Source organism: Amia ocellicauda, chromosome 12 (genome assembly GCF_036373705.1).
Source record: "Amia ocellicauda isolate fAmiCal2 chromosome 12, fAmiCal2.hap1, whole genome shotgun sequence".
Taxonomy (NCBI): Eukaryota; Metazoa; Chordata; class Actinopteri; order Amiiformes; family Amiidae; genus Amia; species Amia ocellicauda.
The window spans coordinates 38,358,367-38,378,870 of record NC_089861.1 but is presented as its reverse complement, the minus strand read 5'-3'; the positions used below and the strand labels follow the sequence as shown (position 1 = coordinate 38,378,870).

The 20,504-nt window shown below is 41.1% G+C and overlaps 3 non-coding genes across 3 annotated transcripts; all 3 read left to right on the top strand.

The window, feature by feature from the left end:
* The first annotated feature begins 11,882 nt into the window (after window positions 1–11,882).
* trnai-aau (transfer RNA isoleucine (anticodon AAU)) lies at window positions 11,883–11,956 on the top strand. The gene has a single exon. It is a non-coding gene; the product is annotated as a tRNA-Ile (tRNA).
* Window positions 11,957–12,966: 1,010 nt separating this feature from the next.
* trnal-caa (transfer RNA leucine (anticodon CAA)) lies at window positions 12,967–13,081 on the top strand. Its single transcript has 2 exons — window positions 12,967–13,004; window positions 13,036–13,081. It is a non-coding gene; the product is annotated as a tRNA-Leu (tRNA).
* Window positions 13,082–13,205: 124 nt separating this feature from the next.
* On the top strand, window positions 13,206–13,279 carry trnai-aau (transfer RNA isoleucine (anticodon AAU)). The gene has a single exon. It is a non-coding gene; the product is annotated as a tRNA-Ile (tRNA).
* The last annotated feature ends 7,225 nt before the right edge of the window (window positions 13,280–20,504 follow it).

Sequence of the window (20,504 nt, the reverse complement as noted above, 5' to 3'; positions counted from 1 at the left end):
AGTAGAACAGTGTGTCTCTATGGTTACCTATGTAGAAGCCCCAGTATAGACCAGTGTGTCTCTGGCCTATTAGATGGACTGTATTATAGAGTTAGACTTATAATTGTCACATTGTGCCAAATGTTGTGTCAAACGTAGTGAGAAGTCTGTTAATTATACAGTAGTCAAGCTGGCTTGCATTAGTCAGTCACTAGTCAGTGGGAACTGTTTCTCTTTGGGTCTAGTCCAGTATGGTCCTGCCTATGACTAGTCTATTGTTGAATGGATTGTTGTTTTAATGAGGGCTCAGATTCTAGTCCAGTTGATGTTCTACTCTCAGACTTTTGATTTTAAAATTTACTTTTCACGTTGTGCCTCAGAATGCTCAGGAGTATATGAATCAGATGTGAATTGATAATGAAACAATGATTGGTAAAAATCGATGAAGATCGATGGTTCCATGTTTATGAAATGTTTTGATTCTTGAAGGCAATGTCACTCAATGTGTGTGACTTCTTAATAATAAGTATTACAGTTCAGGCCAAATGGCAGCTGGAATTTGAATACTCTGTATTTCATGTGTTTTAAGTGGTATTGTTCAAATACAGCACATTTAGAAGCCTGAATGATGCAGCAAATTGACAAAACATTGAGTGACAGTGAGTGCAAATTAAATAAGAAATAACAAAGTTTGTTACAGTTTTAAATAATACAAATTGACAATATTTTCAACAATTTTCTTTTCCTGACAATAATTTAAAATCAGTACTGGATCCAAATTGGCGGGCTAGTGCAACTTGAGAGCCACTAGTCCTGTTGGCTAATGGGAAAAATAGTTAAGATCTACCCCTGTACTACATACATACAGGTAACCATAGAGACACACTGGTCTATACTGGGTCTACTACATAGGTAACCATGGAGACACACTGGTCTATACTGGGGCTACTACATAGGTAAACATAGAGACACACTGGTCTATACTGGGGCTACTACATAGGTAAACATAGAGACACACTGGTCTATACCGGGGCTACTACATAGGTAACTATAGAGACACACTAGTCTATACTGGGGCTACTACATAGGTAACCATAGAGACACACTGGTCTATATGGGGCTACTACATAGGTAACCATTGAGACACACTGGTCTTAACTGGGGCTAGTACATAGGTAACCATGGAGACACACTGGTCTATATGGGGCTACTACATAGGTAACCATAGAGACACACTGGTCTATATGGGGCTACTACATAGGTAACCCAGGGCTCTACAGTGTGAGCGTTATGCTCGAATTTGTGAGTGAAAATAATGTTGTGCGAGTGTGAAATACAAATTGGGCGCACAGTGCGTATGCAATATTTGAACTCTATAAGTAAATACTACATTGACAGGATTTTGATAATAATTATATTTTACACTAATCATTATTACGTTAGAAAATGTGGGAAATGTAGTTCGGTTGTGGATTGTCGCAATTAACCGAGAAGGCAATGAAAACTACAAGAACCGTGAATGACGTTCATGACCCAGTGCTGCAGCGGTACATTTGGTACGACATCCAATCACCTACCATCTGGCGTTAGCCGCCTCGTCATTAAAACACACTTACGGATACAGTAGTACTCAGCGACAGCGGGGCTGCCAACGACTTAGCGATAAAGTTGATTAAAATCGAATAAAATCTTAAAATGTAATTAATCGTCGATTACTTGGGTCTACCTGGGGCGCAGCTACTAGAAAAAACCTTGAGAGAGGCAACAGCTACACCCGTGGAAAGTAAAGGAGCACTTTACATTGAATTTACACTGGAGAGTTTGCTGCAACATGTGCACGGGTGAACTCACACGGTGCGGGCACAATGACACAGAAAACTGAAGAGACGCACTAGAGCCGATGGCAGGATGGAGACATTCAGCTGGTACATTTCTGGACCGAAAACTTGTCCATTAAGGACGGCACAGTGGACCCGTTTAAACCACACAAGTACTTAACCTTTCTGTTACTTGAGCTACACCTAGATTGTTTCTTACGGTGGCCCTGAAGTGCAACTGCTGAAAAAATAAAACAGCAGATGCGAGATTTGCAGTGGCTGTGAGATTTGGAAGTGCTGAAAAATAGAGCCGCTGCTGCAGCATTTTCAGAAGCAATTACGGAAAGGGAGGGTGTGTTTTAAAATATATTTGACTGATGCCATTGGACAGCAAACAAGTCACGTCGGCCGAGCTGCTTCTCCAGAAGAGTCAACAGAATCTGAGGAAGGGGCGTCAACTGCGCAGTGCGTGAAGTATTCATATTAATATTGTTGTGATCTTCTGCTCTCTCGAGGCTCCACTGTACAGTACTGTATTTAAATGTCTTGCACATTGTTACATTTGTTTTTCATTTTAGCATTAAATATGAACCATTTATGATGATGTACCACTAATTGTTAGTGACCCTAAATTTAGGACTGTGCCCCTACATTGTTTTCAATTTAGAGTCACAGTGCTCCTGAGGAAAAAAGTAAACGTAGAGCCCTGTAACCATAGAGACACGTGGTTCTAAACTGGGATTAGGTAACCATAGAAACACACTGTCCTATACTGGGACTACTACACAGGTAACCATAGAGACACACTATTGTATACTGGTCCTACTACATAGGTAACCATGGAGACACACTGGTCTATACTGGGCATACGAAAGAGGTAACCATAGAGACACACGGTTCTATACTGGGACCAGGTAACCATAGAGAGACACTGTCCTATACTGGGGTTACTATTTTATTTTGTAATAATTATCTGAATCTCAGCCAATGAGTTCCTCATCCACCTAACAGACACTCATACAAGACAGTGTCCTAGTCCTGCGCTCTTGTTGGGAAGGATACATCACAAGAACCATCTTAAATTACCCACTGTTCTAAAACTTACTATATAAGGACCTACCTCGCTCTCCTTGTTTGTTGGGTAGAAAGATTGTGGTGGTTTTGACTGTGTTAATATGTTTTTATTTTAAGGATTGCTTGCGTTTTTGATTTGGACTGTTACTGAGAACCCTAATTTTGTGATTGAACCTGGACTGGCTGAGGACCCACTGCCTACTGATTTGGACAAACACTTTCACAATGTCAGAGAAGCCTTTGTGTTTGATCACTTTGTAAACTTAAGTGATGGTAACAAAGAAGGAAACCTGGACCCCACCGGACCTCACTTTCGCAGCCCCCCAGCCCCCCCGGACCTCACTTCATCAGCATCAGGTCTATACTGGGGCTACTACATAGGTAACCATAGAGAGACACCATTCTGTACTGGGGCTTCTACATAGGTAACCATATGTAATGAGGAGTTTGTAAATGTCCTGCTGTTGTAGGGGTTCTAAGCTTGATATCTTGGATGGATGAGAAACTAAAGGATCTAAGTCCGCACCCCCAACACAGTTCATCCCTATACCCCCCAAATTTGAGGTATGTGCCCATCCTGCATTATCTTTTTTTTTACATACCGAAGTATAGCTGTGACCTAATTTGGCAAAGTAGGGTTCAAGATTTAAATTCAAATGGCTACCTGAACTAACAGTAATGGGGCACACAAAAAGTTAACAGAGAGGATAACTAAACTATTCCTACCCTCCCGAATCTTACAGGACAGGCGAGACATCCCTACACCAAGATACTTATACAATAGAAAAACTATGGTCATGCTATGCTTCAAAGAAAGAAAATGCTATTGCTGCTTACTTGCGTTTTTCCCTTTTTACCTTCTCTGATCACAATGCTTTTTGACAAAAACTCAGGTGCAGGTGCACCCTGCGCTATCCTTTGCCCGAGCTTTGTCCAGGAAATCTCACTGTAGTCATCTTAGTTCAACACGGGCTCTCCTTAACTGCGTGTCACACGGGTCCAGTTCACTTTGCACCTAGAACAGTCTCTTCTAAAAAAAAACTTGAAAAGAAACACAATTCCAGGCCAGTGTTCAAAAACAAAGTTCATTGTTTTCATATAAAAAACATGTTTATTTCCTCTGCACACTACACAGCTCCAATTAGCACACTCAACTAATCATGGTGACTACTCTTCCCGAACTACAGCCCACCCTTTTTCTCGAGAAAGCTACATTCCGATTGGACAGCAGGTTAGGCGATTCAGTAATTCAGTTGGTTTGCGAAGCCATCCATTACATTAGACCTCTCTGGTGTTCTTAATGTAACAATACCGTATTCTGAACAAAGTAGTATCCCTTACAGTATCCCCCCTGTTGAAAACCTGCTGAATTAATACAGGTTAAATATCAAAACATTCCAGGCAATTTCAGGATACCTTTTAAGGGGTCTGTGATCTATAATGACAAAACACTGCATATTTTTTGTAAATACCCTTCTATTAAGCTTACTGGAAGTGTACCCTTGTTATGTCTCTAGGAGCGTCTCACAACAGGGGAATCCTCCCTCTCTAGCTCTAGATCATCCAAGGGTTCTGGTTCCTGCCCATCTAGAATTCCCTCTGTGTGTTTGTGACTCTACACACAGAGACGCACTGTTCTGTACTGGGGCTTCTATATAGCTAACCATAGAGACACACTGGCCTATACTGGGATTAGGTAACCATAGAGACACACTGTTCTATACTGGGGCTTCTACATAGGTAACCATAGAGACACTGTTCTATACTGGGGCTTCTACATAGGTAACCATTAATAATATTACGTATTAGTCCTTTTATTCCCTGGAAGATAACACTTCACAGCATTTGATCATGCTTCTTGTGTTACTAATACTTGTATTATTGATTGATTTCCCCCTTGCTCCCTTTCCCGTAACCCTTGACTGTGACCTTACATCTTGACAGCACTTAGCTTTTACGTTCCAGGATGTATGACCTCACTTATTGTACTTACCTTTGTAAATTGTAAGTTGTAAAATGTATTATATTTTGAATTGCTTTGTACAATGTAAATTTGTATTTGTAATATTTGATGCCTTAACTGTATTCTTGCAATTTGTATAGCACTGGATAAGGGCATCTGCCAAGAAATAATAATAATAATAATAATAATAATAATAATAATAATAATAATAATAATAATAATAGCCATAGAGACACACTGGTCTGTACTGGGACAAGGTAACCATAGAGACACTGGTCTATACTGAACTGATGCTGGTCAGGAAATGTACCCTGTGATGAGGTGTGCGTGATGGTAAAGCAGTAGCTCTTTTGGAGTATCAGGGCTCATAGTGTTGCATTTTTGCGGAGTTCTTCAAGACAGGTTTGTTTTTCACTATCATGTTTACTTTAAATAGCTCAGAGAAATGTCCTTTATTTAGAGCTTCTCTGAGACCCCTGATTGGAATTCACTGCTTTGTGCAGTACATCAGAATGTCAGTCACAGCTTTAATCACAATTCCTCTCAAATAAGCCTTCCTGGAATCCCGATTTAACTGATTAAAAATGTTTCTGTGTGGCTTTGTCTGTAACCTTCGGATGGACAGTACCAATTGCTTGCTTCATGTTTTGAACGGCTCAGATTCAAATGCTTAAAATCTTTAAAACCATTTTTAGTGAACGTTTCTTCGGTGTGGGAATCAGAACAAATGCCTGCATATCTACAGATAATTGCATTTCTGGCTATGCTGTATTCCATCCAGCGAGACTTCTCATACCACCGCTGTGATGAAAAACTTTGGGATTTAACATAAATTAAAGCAAATACCTGCAATTTTGGCCGTGTAGGTGACTCATCTATTCCTTATAAATCCGAGGGACAGTTAAATGTTTCCTTACCGAATTCAACACTGGCCTGTGGATGCAAAGCAGTGCTTATATTGGTTTCTTCCGATGCAGTTGATGATTTATCAGGTTGTGTAATGTGCTGTTCTGTTCTGCTCTTCTCGTCTTTTGAAATAATTCAACAAATAATTTTGTTTCACCATTTGTAGGAACTCCGTTCACAACTACATTTGTTCAGTTGTCATGGTGTGATGCACTACGTAAAAAAACATTTACCACAGCCAGTTATAACCTGCTTGTGCATAACTTAGCCAAAATGTAACCATTAGACTTGAAAAGAACCAGCCCCCATGCTTTGGAATAAAGCCTGTGATTTTCCGAAACACGTTATTGCTTCAGAATCTTGTATTTATAATGTTTTTTTAACACGCGGGAGAAATTTTACACTCTCTGATTGGGTGGACCTGAGAGGTAAGTAGGTGGGCCATGGCCCAACCAGGCCCACCCAGGCCCAGCCATGGCTACGCTCCTGTTGTGGCCCAGGTGCTTATTTGACACCCAGACTTACGGCCCATTGATTAATTTAGGTTGCCTTTATTAAAGAGTCTAAAGACGGCTGTCCGGTTCTGAACTTGGACCTGAAGTATTGTGTAGTATAAGTATCGCATGTCTTCAAAGCATGCAGGGAAAATGTACAATGACTCGAGATCGTCACCCTTGCACTCCCTCACTACTTTTGTTCTCTGAAAGTAGCTGATAGAAACTTGCACACAACAAGTTATTCAGAGATAACATTACCACTTTAAACGATTTCTGAATTGGGCTATAGTGGCTGTTATAATGGGGTTTTAGATTTCCTAACATTGACTGGGAAAGCCCAGTTGAGACTACAGAAGCAGTAGTAGAAATGTCTTAGAGGGCAAATGACTGCTTTCTACCTGAATTAGTCAGGGAACCAACCAGAGAGAGCACATGCTATTTGATATTTTCAAACGACCAATGGTGAACTGCGGTCACAATATGGTTAGCTTTGAGGCATACTTTCACAAAACAAGGACCTACACTCAGTTGAGCCTCTTACTAAAAATGAAGCCACATTTCTTCAAATCATAAATGTAACCGCTACACTGTAAAAATTATTTGTTGACGCAACGTGACTTAGTCAAGTCATCTTGTTGCTTTGACTCAGTTTAGCAAACATGAAGTGTTAAGTTCACTCACTGTTGAAATAACATGCAGTAAATTGAGCCAACGTACTCTATCAATTAATAAGCATTTAGAATTTTTAGTTAAGTCAACTGAAAAACATATTAATTGAACTTAATTTTTCAAGTTTTCACAACTATAAACCAAGTCTAATTGACAAAATAGTCATTCTTCCTCAACTTTTATTACTTACAGTGAGGGAAAAAAGTATTTGATCCCCTGCTGATTTTGTACGTTTGCCCACTGACAAAGAAATGATCAGTCTATAATTTTAATGGTAGGTGTATTTTTACAGTGAGAGACAGAACAACAACAAAAAAATCCAGAAAAACGCATTTCAAAAAAGTTATAAATTGATTTGCATGTTAATTAGGGAAATAAGTATTTGATCTCCTATCAATCAGCAAGATTTCTGGCTCCCAGGTGTCTTTTATACAGGTAACGAGCTGACATTAGGAGCGCTCCTAATCTCAGCTCGTTAGCTGTATAAAAGACACCTGTCCACAGAAGCAATCAATCAATCAGATTCCAAACTCTCCACCATGGCCAAGACCAAAGAGCTGTCCAAGGATGTCAGGGACAAGATTGTAGACCTACACAAGGCTGGAATGGGCTACAAGACCATCGCCAAGCAGCTTGGTGAGAAGGTGACAACAGTTGGTGCGATTATTCGCAAATGGAAGAAACACAAAATAACTGTCAGTCTCCCTCGGTCTGGGGCTCCATGCAAGATCTCACCTCGTGGAGTTTCAATGATCATGAGAACGGTGAGGAATCAGCCCAGAACTACACGGGAGGATCTTGTTAATGATCTCAAGGCAGCTGGGACCATAGTCACCAAGAAAACAATTGGTAACACACTACGCCATGAATGACTGAAATCCTGCAGCGCCCACAAGGTCCCCCTTCTCAAGAAAGCACATGTACAGGCCCGTCTAAAGTTTGCCATTGAACATATGAATGATTCAGAGGATAACTGGGTGAAAGTGTTGCGGTCAGATGAGACCAAAATCGAGCTCTTTGGCATCAACTCAACTCGCCGTGTTTGGAGGAGGAGGAATGCTGCCTATGACCCCAAGAACACCATCCCCACCATCAAACATGGAGGTGGAAACATTATGCTTTGGGGGTGTTTTTCTGCTAAGGGGACAGGACAACTGCACCGCATCAAAGGGACGATGGACGGGGCCATGTACCGTCAAATCTTGGGTGAGAACCTCCTTCCCTCAGCCAGGGCATTGAAAATGGGTCGTGGATGGGTATTCCAGCATGACAATGACCCAAAACACACAGGAGTGGCTCAAAAAGAAGCACATTAAAGTCCAGGAGTGGCCTAGCCAGTCTCCAGACCTTAATCCCATAGAAAATCTGTGGAGGGAGCTGAAGGTTCGAGTTGCCAAACGTCAGCCTCGAAACCTTAATGACTTGGAGAGGATCTGCAAAAAGGAGTAGGACAAAATCCCTCCTGAGATGTGTGCAAATCTGGTGGCCAACTACAAGAAACGTCTGACCTCTGTGATTGCCAACAAGGGTTTTGCCACCAAGTACTAAGTCGAAGGGGTCAAATACTTATTTCCCTCATTAACATGCAAATCAATTTATAACTTTTGAAATGCATTTTTCTGGATTTTTTTGTTGTTATTCTGTCTCTCACTGCTAAAATACACCTACCATTAAAACTATAGACTGATCATTTATTTGTCAGTGGGCAAACGTACAAAATCAGCAGGGGATCAAATACTTTTTCCCCCACTGTACTTATTAATTTCATTATCTGCAATCCACAAAGTCCATCTATAATCATTCAAACGCGGGCTACTTCATCTTTTCTTGCATGATCAGCAACTTTATCCCATGCTAATTAATACAAAAAATGTCTCAACTCCGGTAAAGTAGTATGTCATCATGACGTGATGGTTTTGGCACATGCGCATTACACAAAACGTTCATAGAACATATGTTTTGTGGTTACCTGAGCACGTTATTTAAAGTTTTACAATTCTGTTCAAGTTGAGGTTGTTGTAACTCATCTTATTGTGTGGTGAGACACTGCAATTTCACAGAACATGATTTTACTTGTCCAATTTCCAAAACGAGCTCTCTTCAATCTCCGTTTCAAATCCATGTTGATTTGCGGGTAATCACTGTATCCACTCACTCTTACTACAGTTGTAAGAAAACAACTGTAATGCTGTACAATGCATGTGTTTTTCAAGCACATGAAAGATTGTAGACAGGTAGAGATCGCCACTTGAGTGCCAGACTGACTCTATTGTAAAGTGAAGGCAGAATTATGTGTTATATTTGATTTATTATGTATTTAAATGACCAGTCAAAATAACCCGATTTTGGCTATTCTAGGTAAATGTGTTTATAACTTATTTATTTTCGTGTTTATGCATCTAAAACGCTGTAGGCATGTTTAATACATATAGTTAGGAATAGTCACGAATGGGTAGATGTGCAGTGTATTTTGGAACACAGTATAATTCAAATTTGAATAACCAAAACGGTCAAATTGACCGGCTCTGCGCTTGTAGTGTTAAATGTGGGTGTCATATCGTGGGCCGCACTTCCATGTGTGACGGGCCGCAGGTCGAGAAGCACTGCCCTATTCAGAACAGGTTGGTCAGATAGGACCAGAACCAGTGCAGACCCAAAGAACAGAGGACGAGCATTAGGCAGACAAACCCCAGGGCCCCAGGGCCACAGGTTAGTGCTTTCCTGGAGGTCTTTAGCTCCCCTGTATAATGGACCATTCCAGAGAGATTCCCCTTTGCAGTCAATATCATCAGCTCAGCAGTTTGCCAATACAGATCCCTGGGGAGGTGGGGGCTCAAATCCAGGACCAGGCTTAGCCACCCCTAGCATAAAGCAAAACATTACATGTGTTTAAATGGTTGAAGTCAATACAATGATTAATGAATTGATGTATTTATTGAGGTGGCTGTGACAGAGCGGCTATAGAGACTATTGCGCTCCTTCACAGCAGCGTCTCTGTTGCTTATATTAAGTTATACTAAGGTATGCTGAGCTGACGATATTGAGGTTTTTACTAAAGAAAAAACAGATAACATGCCACAGGTTAACAACCAGTCCAGTCAAACCCTAAGAGAGATCAGGATAAATGAGGAGGAGGTAGTAAAGGGACTAGCAGAATTAAAAACAAACAAATCACCTGGGCCAGATGGTATATTTCCAACAGTACGTAAAGAAATTATGGAAATGATTGTATTAATTATTTATAAATAGCACTGGTTTCACTGTTTTTGAATGTTTTGATGGGTTTTTTATTTGTCAAATGCATTGACCGTTATTGTTCTTTTAAATGCATCAGATTGTTTTGATAGTTTTTTTTTGTTTGTTGTTTTTTACTTATCAGTTATTTTGACAATTTTTTCACCATTGCATAAATTAAAGTCTAAAATGTGCTTTTTATTATTTTGTCTTGCTTTTCAAAGACAAAATCAATTACAAAACTACAATTAAAAAATATGTATTTAAGACTGAACATTAAACACTGTGCCAACAAAGCACAATAAATAAAATAAAATAAAATAGATAAATTTATATCTGGCCATCTTTAAGTCCCCCTTCTTGAATAGCCTACTGTGAAAGCCGGACACAAATAACGGGGAGAGAGAGAGGGAGAGTCTCCGGTTTCGGTTGTGTCCGGGCTTTATTTAGTTCAGGTATGTCAAAAAAGGGCGGAGATACAAAACAAAAACAAAAGCAAAAGCAAAATCAAAAAGTGTCCACAATCGGGGTGCTCCGGGCAGACAGGGGTAATAGATTCAGTCCACCTTCTTGTCGGTTAGCTGCTTCCGTCGGGGAGGGAGAGGGATTAAATAAACAGGGCACAGCCCACTTTATAGCGAGACACTCCTTTTCAATGGTGCTATATTTACGCTCCTGGGCGATAATTGTTTGCTTAGATAGAGGACGGGGTGTTCCTGACCCCCAACACTCTGGGACAGGACCGCGCCCACTCCAACTTCTGAGGCGTCGGTCTGTAGAATGAAAGGGAGAGAGAAGTCAAGGCATTTAAAAAAAGGGTGTTGGCAGAGGCGGTCCTTAATCGCCTGGAAAGCCACCTGGCACTGCTCCGTCCACTGGACCGTATCTGGAGCACCTTTTCGCGTCAGTTCGGTCAGGGGGTAAGCCAGGGTGGCAAAGTCCGGCAGAAACTGGCGATAATACCCGGAAAACCCCAAAAACTGCCGAACTTCCTTTTTGGACTGAGGAGGCGGACAGGAGGCAAAAGCGGTCACTTTGTCAACGACTGGCCATACCTGCCCCCCTCCTAAGAGGTACCCCAGATACTTGGTCTCCCTCCTCCCAACTGTTCACTTGCCCGGGTTTTCCGTGAGCAGCGCCCAGCCGATCCAGCAACTCATCCACACGTGGATTGTGGGGGGAACTAGAAGCACCCAATGCTTCCTCCTCTCGCCACTTCTTCAGCATGTTCAGATGATAGATCTGCTTTTCCCTCCGACGATCCGGGCGACACACCTCATAATCAACATCCCCTAAGCGGCGTGTGACCACAAAGGGTCCCTGCCACTTAGCCAGCAGTTTAGATGTTGAATTTGGGAATAACACCAGTACCATGTCCTTGGGTGAATGATCTTAACCGGGCTCTCCTGTTGTACATGCGCTGTTGTCGCTCCTGGGCCTGTAAGAGATGCGACTGTGCAATTTTCCCCAGTGCCGATAGCCGATCTCTCAGGTCCAGGATGTGCTGTACCACAGAGGTCTGGGAGGGGGCGGTCGCCTCCCAGTCCTCCTTTATTAAGAGTGTAGAAGGGTTTTCTGGTCTCCAGATGGAGGCGTGGGTTCAAATCCCACTTCTGACAGATTGATTTATAGCATCACCAGTGCTAGCAATTGCAAAAGTGTTCTTTTCACACTTGTGTAATGCATTTTGCAGCCATATTACATAAACATGAGCAAATGCCTGGCAGAGAGATTGCTTTTGCTGGCTGGTTAGCTCAGTTGGTTAGAGTGTTGAGCTAATAACGCCAAGGTCTTGGGTTTGATCCCCACATTAGCCAAGGCCAATCCAAGGTGCTTTTCCGTCTAGTACGAGTCCTGTTCTTTGAAAGTTTGAGACGAAACTCCCTGAAGGCAAGCGTAGTAGTGCACTTAAGCAGTGGTAGGATCCACAAGACTTCATCAAGCCATGTCAAAGTCGGCCATCTACATGCACATGGGAAAATGTCCTTTCTCTGCTTTGCTTTTCTCAGAACAATTCATTTGCATTCTGTCCTCTGATTGTTTCAACTCGTGGGCTCCTGCCAATTCCTTATTACACAGACTTGGAGAGGGAAGCAAAGCCAGTGGCTTCAAGAATCAACGCAAGTTTCATGAATGGCACATCTAAGCCATGGTGCCAACCAGACATTGAGCTGTTGGTCACCTCGACTCGGTTGCATAAGTGTTGAAAGTCACGGATTCCCGCAATTCTGTGGCCTCATTCTCAAGGCTATCTTCTATAATACACCACTCAAAAAAATAAGGGAACACGTAATCATCACAGCATAACACCAAGTCAATAACACTTCAGGCATATCAATCTGTACAGTTAGGAAGCCTAAGCGGTTGTGAATCACTGTCTCCTTTTTTGGTGCAAATGAAAGTGACAGCAGGTGCACCGGAGAGAGGCAACAGCAAGACAACCCCAAAAAGGGAATGGTTTTACAGGTGGTGGCCACAGACGATTGCTCTCTCCTTATCCTTCCTGACTGATTCTTCTCTAGTTTTGCCTTTTGCTAGTGTCCCTGTCACTACTGGTATTATGAGGCGTTCCCTGCAGCCCATTCAGGTTGCACAGGTAGTCCAGCTCCTCCAGTATGGCACATCCATACGTGCCGTCTGAAGAAAGTTTGTTGTGTCTCCCAGTACAGTCTCAAAAGCATGGAGGAGGGAGAGTTACGAATTACGCAATGTACGGTGAAGATTTTGAGGTTTCCCAGATTTCGATAACGGAGATCCGATGTGTGATTTAATTGTTCCCGCAGTTATCTTAAGCAGTATATAATCTCCCGGTGGACATATACATCCTGTCAGAATGGCCGAGTGGTCTAAGGCGCCAGACTCAAGGTGTTGTTCCTTCGAAGAGTGTAGAAGGGTTTTCTGGTCTCCGGGCGGAGGCGTGGGTTCAAATCCCACTTCTGACAGATTGATTTATAGCATCAACAATGCTAGCAATTGCAAAAGTGTTCTTTTCACACTTGTGTAATGCATTTTGCAGCCATATTACATAAACATGAGCAAATGCCTGGCAGAGAGATTGCTTTTGCAGGCCGGTTAGCTCAGTTGGTTAGAGCGTGGTGCTAATAACGCCAAGGTCTTGGGTTCGATCCCCACATCGGCCAAGGCCAATCCAAGGTGCTCGTCTGTCTAGTACGAGTCCTGTTCTTTGAAAGTTTGAGACGAAACTCCCTGAAGGCAAGCGTAGTAGGGCATTTATGCAGCGGTAGGATCCACAAGACTTCATCAAGCTGTGTCAAAGTCGGCCATCTACATGCACACGGGAAAATGTCCGTGCTTTGCTTTTCTCAGAACACTTCATTTGCATTCTGTCCTCTGATTGTTTCAACTCGTGGGCTCCTGCCAATTCCTTATTACACAGACTTGGAGAGGGAAGCAAAGCCAGTGGCTTCAAGAATCAACGGAAGTTTCATGAATGGCACATCTAAGCCATGGTGCCAACCTGACATTGAAGTGTTTGTCACCTCGACTCGGTTGCATAAGTGTTGAAAGTCACGAAATCCCGCAATTCTGTGGCCTCATTCTCAATGGTATCATCTATAATACAACTCTCAAAAAAATAAGGGAACACGTAATCATCACAGCATAACACCTAGTCAGTTACACTTCAGGCATATCAATCTGTACAGTTAGGAAGCCTAAGCGGTTGTGAATCACTGTCTCTTGTTTTGGTGCAAATGAAAGTGACAGCAGGTGCACCGGAGAGAGGCAACAGCAAGACAACCCCAAAAAGGGAATGGTTTTGCAGGTGGTGGCCACAGACGATTGCTCTCTCCTTATCCTTCCTGACTGATTCTTCTCTAGTTTTGCCTTTTGCTAGTGTCCTTGTCACTACTGGTATTATGAGGCGCTCCCTGCAGCCCATTCAGGTTGCACAGGTAGTCCAGCTCCTCCAGTATGGCACATCCATACGTGCTATCAGAAGAACCAGAAGGACCAGTATCTGCTTTTTTGTGCGAGGAGGAACAGGAGGAGCATTGCCTGAGCCCTCCAAAATGACCTCCAGCGGTCTACTGGTGTGTATGTTTCTGACTAAACTGTCAGAAACAGACTCTATGAGGGTGGCATGAGGGCCCGTCATCCTCTAGTGGGACCTGTGCTCACAGCCCAGCACCGTGCAGCTCGATTGGTATTCGTGAAAGAGTCTGGAGGCACCGTGGTGAACGTTATTCTGTCTGCAACATCATCCAGCATGATCGGTTTGGCTGCTGGTTTGGAGAGAAACACAAAGTGCCCTCTGTGTATTCACTATGCAACCATCAACAACTCTGACCTGGTCATATATACGTCCCAGGGCATCATCCTGTGTCTGGTCCATAGCGAAATCGGAAACCCGGTTGAAGGCGGGATCCAGTGTCGGGCCTTCCACTGGAAGAAGGAGAGAGGAGGTGAGTCCCAGAACTCGTTCCTTCCCCTGTGTCCAACAGGGTACTGTTGGCTGCTACACGACTGGAGTCAGAGGGAAGGCTGTCCCTGCCCCTCTCATCACCTGCAGTCACTAATGGTGATCGGTCCCCAGAGACATGTCCCAATTGTGCCCCAGCCAAATCAGACAATGAGAGCCTAGGATCTTTAATATTGGACAGAAATTCAGAGCAGCCGCAACACCGGGCAGTACGTTCAAAGATGATGAAGAAAGCCTCTGGGTCGTCCTCCGGTCCCATCTTTGGAATCTGCAGACCTGCCCAAGCCAGGTTTGCTGCGGCCACAGCAGGGTTAGATACAGGAGCTGGTACTTGAAGTTGCTGGACAAGCGTCTCGAGAGTTTGTTGTTTTTGAGCCTGCAGCTTCACCACTGGGGCCAACAACTGTTCCACTGGAGACGCCTCCATAGCTGTCCTTCCGGGTACAGAGTTCAGGGTAAGTATGTCACAAAGCTTCCCCACATTGGCCACCAAATGTAAATGCCGGACACAATAAACGGAGAGAGTCTCGGGTTCCGGCAGTGTCCGAGCTTTATTGGGGTTCACAATAGTTCAACAGAAAAAAACACAAAAAGGGGAAAACAAGGCAAAACCAGCACACAAAACATCCACACAAACAGGGTGCTCCGGGCAGTCACAATAAAGTCTCCCTCGGGGAAGGAGAGGGATTAAATAGATGAAGCACACCTGCCAATGACGTCACAGTCGCCTCAGTGCTCATTGCCTGCAGCCGTGAGCTCACAAGCTGTCTGCGAAGCAGCGGACAACACGGCTGCAACACATGAGCACCTAATTAGTGTGCGTCAGCAGCAGCCATGCCGTGACAGACAGCGTCCTGCCAAAATCACAATAAGATGTATAAAAGTACAGAAAAACAAAATGTAATAAACTATAAATGATCTTTAATACATAGAACTAAAGAAAATAGGTTTAGTGTTTACAGATTCCTTTTTGGAAATACAATGACATGCATTACAAATGAGTATTTACATTTTATTTACAGCTGGTGCTCATGTGTCACTGTGCCCCTCAGGCTGTGGCAGGCGGTGACATATTGGGCAGCCAGGGAGGCTGTGTGTCCCTCCTCCAGGAGGACTGACCATTTTTATTTTTTCTCAGTTTTGTCAAAGGTAGGGTGGCATTCATTATTTTGTTAAGGAATGTGTCCCTATTATTGCATTGCATTGCAGGAGGAAGTGCAACTCTCTCTCTCTGTCTCTTTCTCTCTCTGTGTGCGTCCGTCTGTCACTGGAGGCGTTTGTCGTCCCCGTCCAGTGACTCCCTCTTAACTCCCCTGGCCCCCTGGAGCGTGACCTACAGCCGAAGGGAGCGCCTGAGGGCTGGTTGGAAGCATCTTGGACTCGGGTTCCTCTTCATCACCAGAAGGGGGAGCCGGAGTAGATTCCTGCAGAGATTGACACTTGTTTTTTTGTTTCAGCAGAAACAGTGCGGAGGCGACCCAAATCCTGCTGGGGGGAGGTGTTAAAAAAAAAAAAAAAGTTTTATCTTCTTCATAATGACATTATCCTTCAAGAAAAGACAAAGGGCATCAGATGATCAATACGTTAATACATCTCTTATAATCTCTCTTTAAAATACCAACTATTACAATGTTAACCATACATAAACAAAACAACCTATGCTTTTGTTTTTAATGTTGCTAGATCTCACAGTGATAAAATAAGGAAGATATGGTTTAACCAAAAAAGTTGATAAAACATTTCTTAGCAGAGCGCAAACAGAGGACATGTAAATAGGCTGACATTAAATTAAAGATAAGATTCTAAATAAGCTATCTTTTCTGTTCAGTCATGATGAGGAAAAATTTATAACTTGAATAATTTCATTCAGAATGACAAAGCTGCTCAATGTAAGCGCATTTTTCAGAGTAACGTTAGCACAGCTTCCTACAAATTGTCTGATAGATAAGATTAAAAAAGAAATCAGCTATCGGCTATGTTACAAATGAGAATTATACTATTAATATTGTACATTTATGATCATTATGTTTGTAGTTTGGATATGTCGATAATATATTTGACAGTAAATGGGTTTTATACGGTGTGTCCAAAAAAACTAAACAAAAACCCATCCCAATTTGCGTTACGTGATCGGGACTACTCCGTGGACCACAGTGCCGAGGTCTGGACCACTCAGTCGCTGTGGTCCAGACCTTGGACCAAAAAATGTTACAACCCCTACTGCTCCGCTGTGTCAGTTGTTGCTGTAACTGAATCACAAAACTGGGTTTTGATGTGCTCCCCACGTGCGTGTTTACAACGTCACTGAAGAAAAAAAACATCGAATCTGGAACACTGACGAGAATTGGAAGAAGCCGTGGCTGTGGCTAACTGTGTCTGTGAGTAGTATAGATGGCAGCATCACTTATTTTGACAGCCGGAAGTCCCGCCCTCCCTATGTACCTTTGAACTGGAACTCCTCTCTCCTTCCCAGCACCCCCCTGGGTTACTCTTTGACCCTCCCTCCTTATGTACCATTGAACCGGAACTCCTCTCTCCTTCCCAGCACCCCCCTGGGTTACCATTTGACCCTCCCTTGTCAGCCATCTTGGATGATATCGGCCATTTTGGTAAGATGGTAGCCATTTTGTTAGGGTGACATCCATCATGGTGAATGTCCAAGGGCACCTCACCCTGCTGGTGTAATCTTTAATAGCATAAACTGTGTTTTTAAGGTTATATTGTTTTATGATACTGTTTAAGTAAATAAAAAGAGAATAAGAAAAGTTTTAAATACATATATATATTTAAAGTTATATTGTTTTATGATACTGTTTTAGTAAATAAAAAGAGAATAAGAAAATAAAAGTTTTATATTTTATTTTAGGTTATAATGTTTTATGATTCGTTTTAGTAAATTAAAAAGAAAAATGAATATTTACCCAGAGTGGGATTTGAACCCACATGTGTTTTTAGTTTATATGTTTTATGATTAGGGTTAGGATGATACTGTGTTTGCAAAATAAAAAGGTAAGAAAAAATCGATTAAGAAATGTATAGACTTACATATATTGCATGTCATTACATATATATTTAAGCAAACACAGATAAACACACATACCTATATCTCTTTAGTTTATATTTATCAATAGACAATAGAGAACAACAGTGAAATGTATAGAATTATATCTGTTCATTTTGACCAGCACTGTACTTATTATATTTGTTACATTAGTGAATGCTCAAACGTAGCCTTAACATGTATCATATTTAAGAATAAACTGCATTTCATTCCATTACACACACACATACAAACATATATATATCTTGTTAGGTTTTATTTATCAATAGACACTAAAGACATGCACACCACTTTTCTTAGAGAGACACAGTAAAGCACTATTTGTGAATACTCATATGTAATAAATAATATATGTATATATGATTTGTTTGTGCTCAAATGTATAGAATTAATAAAATACACACACACACACACACACACAAACACACACACACAATGGTGACTTTTATTGTGACAAACAAGCATTTTACAACATGGAACATAGTCAGAAGTAGAAAAAGATACTCCATGAAATGTTGTATAGATACTTGTAATCATTAATTTCTGGTTCACAACACCAACATTGGACAGAAAGAAACACTGACCTGTACGGAGTAATGTCATTTCCAGCATATTCCATATATATTCTATTCAGTCTTTCACTCTTGGCTTCTTTTTCAAAGTTATACCAGGTTCTGGCGACAAAGTACATCAGGTATCTATTGTAAATTAAGTGAGAAACACTTAAGTTTCTATTCCTTTGGAAATACCTTATTTTTCAAACCTACAAATACATGGTGACAACTGCAAGCATGACACACATACAAAACACAGAAATAGGGACCACATTGCAAGGATATAATAAGCACAAATGGTATTTTACTGCAAATTTTAAGTTTTGTAAAATTATTTATATAACTTCTAGGAGTAATCTGCAAACTACATAGTGAAAATGCAATCAGTCTTCAGGAAACACACACAGCAGACTGAAATAAGCACAATGTCATATTTATATGAACCAAAACTGCATTCTACTAAACCCTGAAACTCTGAAAAATCACTACAAACTCTATGTTTTGTAAAATGGCTTATTTCACAGACACAGAAACAAATAGGCTCACCCTCAACATATTCCAACACTTACAAAAATTATGATGTAAACTTAAAGGTTTACCAGTAGTACAGGGGTATTATTAATCTATTCATGCAACTTTTAGACACTTGTCTAATACAGAGCTAACAACTGCATTGATAGCGGGTAGCAGGGCTTTGACAATGCTGTGCGGTGGGGTTTAAAATTACTTTGTAGGCCAGGGCTTCAAAACCTTACCCCATTGTAACATTTTCAAATTAGCCTCCAACCCCTAAAATACTAAGACATGTTTTTTGTATCATATGTATCATGTTGTTATACTATGTACATTAATGTGGTTTATAATTTTGATTTAATTTGACATAATTTTATCATATTTTTAATTACAAATTCATATATATAAATAACAAATACTATATAATAATAGTAATAATAATGCAAAAACATATTAAGCAATCATATTTTTACTTACAGAATAATATATATAAAATAACAATATAATAATTTAATAATAATAATAATAATAATAATAATAATAATAATATTAATAATAATTTAAAAACATATTAAACAAAACTCACCCTGACTTTGTCACAACCTCAGGATGGGGAACCTCTGCTGTAGACCCTCATCCACTCTGTCAACAGTTTGTAGGTGACATGTGCAGAAACATGAAAACTCTTGGTGGGGTGTTTCTGTCCAGTGGTCTGATCTGATACAACTTTCTACTACATTTCATATTCTATTAAAATATAACAAATTAGTAGTTCATAAAAAAGTGCTCCTGCTACTCTTATGAGTGTCTCTACAGCCCCTCATTGCTCCCTTGCATTACAGAGCATGACACGTGCTCTTCACATTGAAATTCACATTCATGTTGATGTAGGACTCGTCAACACAAATCTGTACAAAAATACATGAAATACATAAACAATACAAACATTAAGAACAGAAACCACTTTCAATCTGACATTTCACAGTATAGAAATTAAATAAGTTTGAATTACCTCATGGCTTTCCTCAGGCTCGGAGCCAGGCCCCATGTTGCCATCAGCGTCAGAAGCTGAGCGCTCTGTGTAAGATTCAGAATATAGTTCAGCTGTGTGCGGTGGAGAGGGGAAATGGAGATGCAGAGCAGGCAGAGTGTCTGTGAGACGGGTCTCTGTCCTGCTTGTCCTGCAGAGCCTCTCTTATCTGAAATGGCACTGGACACAACCAAAGCAGCAACGTCCCACAGGCAACAGGTCCTTAAGAGAGAACACTGTCAAATTTAACATTCAATAAAAGTCCACAGTTTTGACCATTTTCAGATGAATTAATCCTCCGCATCAAATGCATTGAGACCATACACAGCTTTCAGATGCCTTGTACTTTAAGATATGATGTATATTTAGGCTACCCTGTTATTGCTTGAATAAAATGTTATTTTATGAGAGCAGTAAGAAAAAGGGGGAACAAAGATATATAATTCAATTAATAATTTTAAGCACTCTTGCTATTAGAAATAACTAAGATGAAGGCCTAAACTGGCTATCTAGTAACTGTTTAAAAATAAATGGTTTTCCGTGAGTGTGCTAAAAAATGAACTTCTCATTTCTGTCATTACAGTGAACTAACTGGAATACGTACAGCATACACCTAACAATTGCTAAGAATTAAATGCTTTTCTTTATGAAATGTAAGATTAGTGCTCAAAATAATTAGACATCTATATTTCTACCTGGGCTTGATTATGTTGACAGTTTATGGCTGTGCTTTGCCATTAATCCAGATTTCACCTTGTTCTCTATG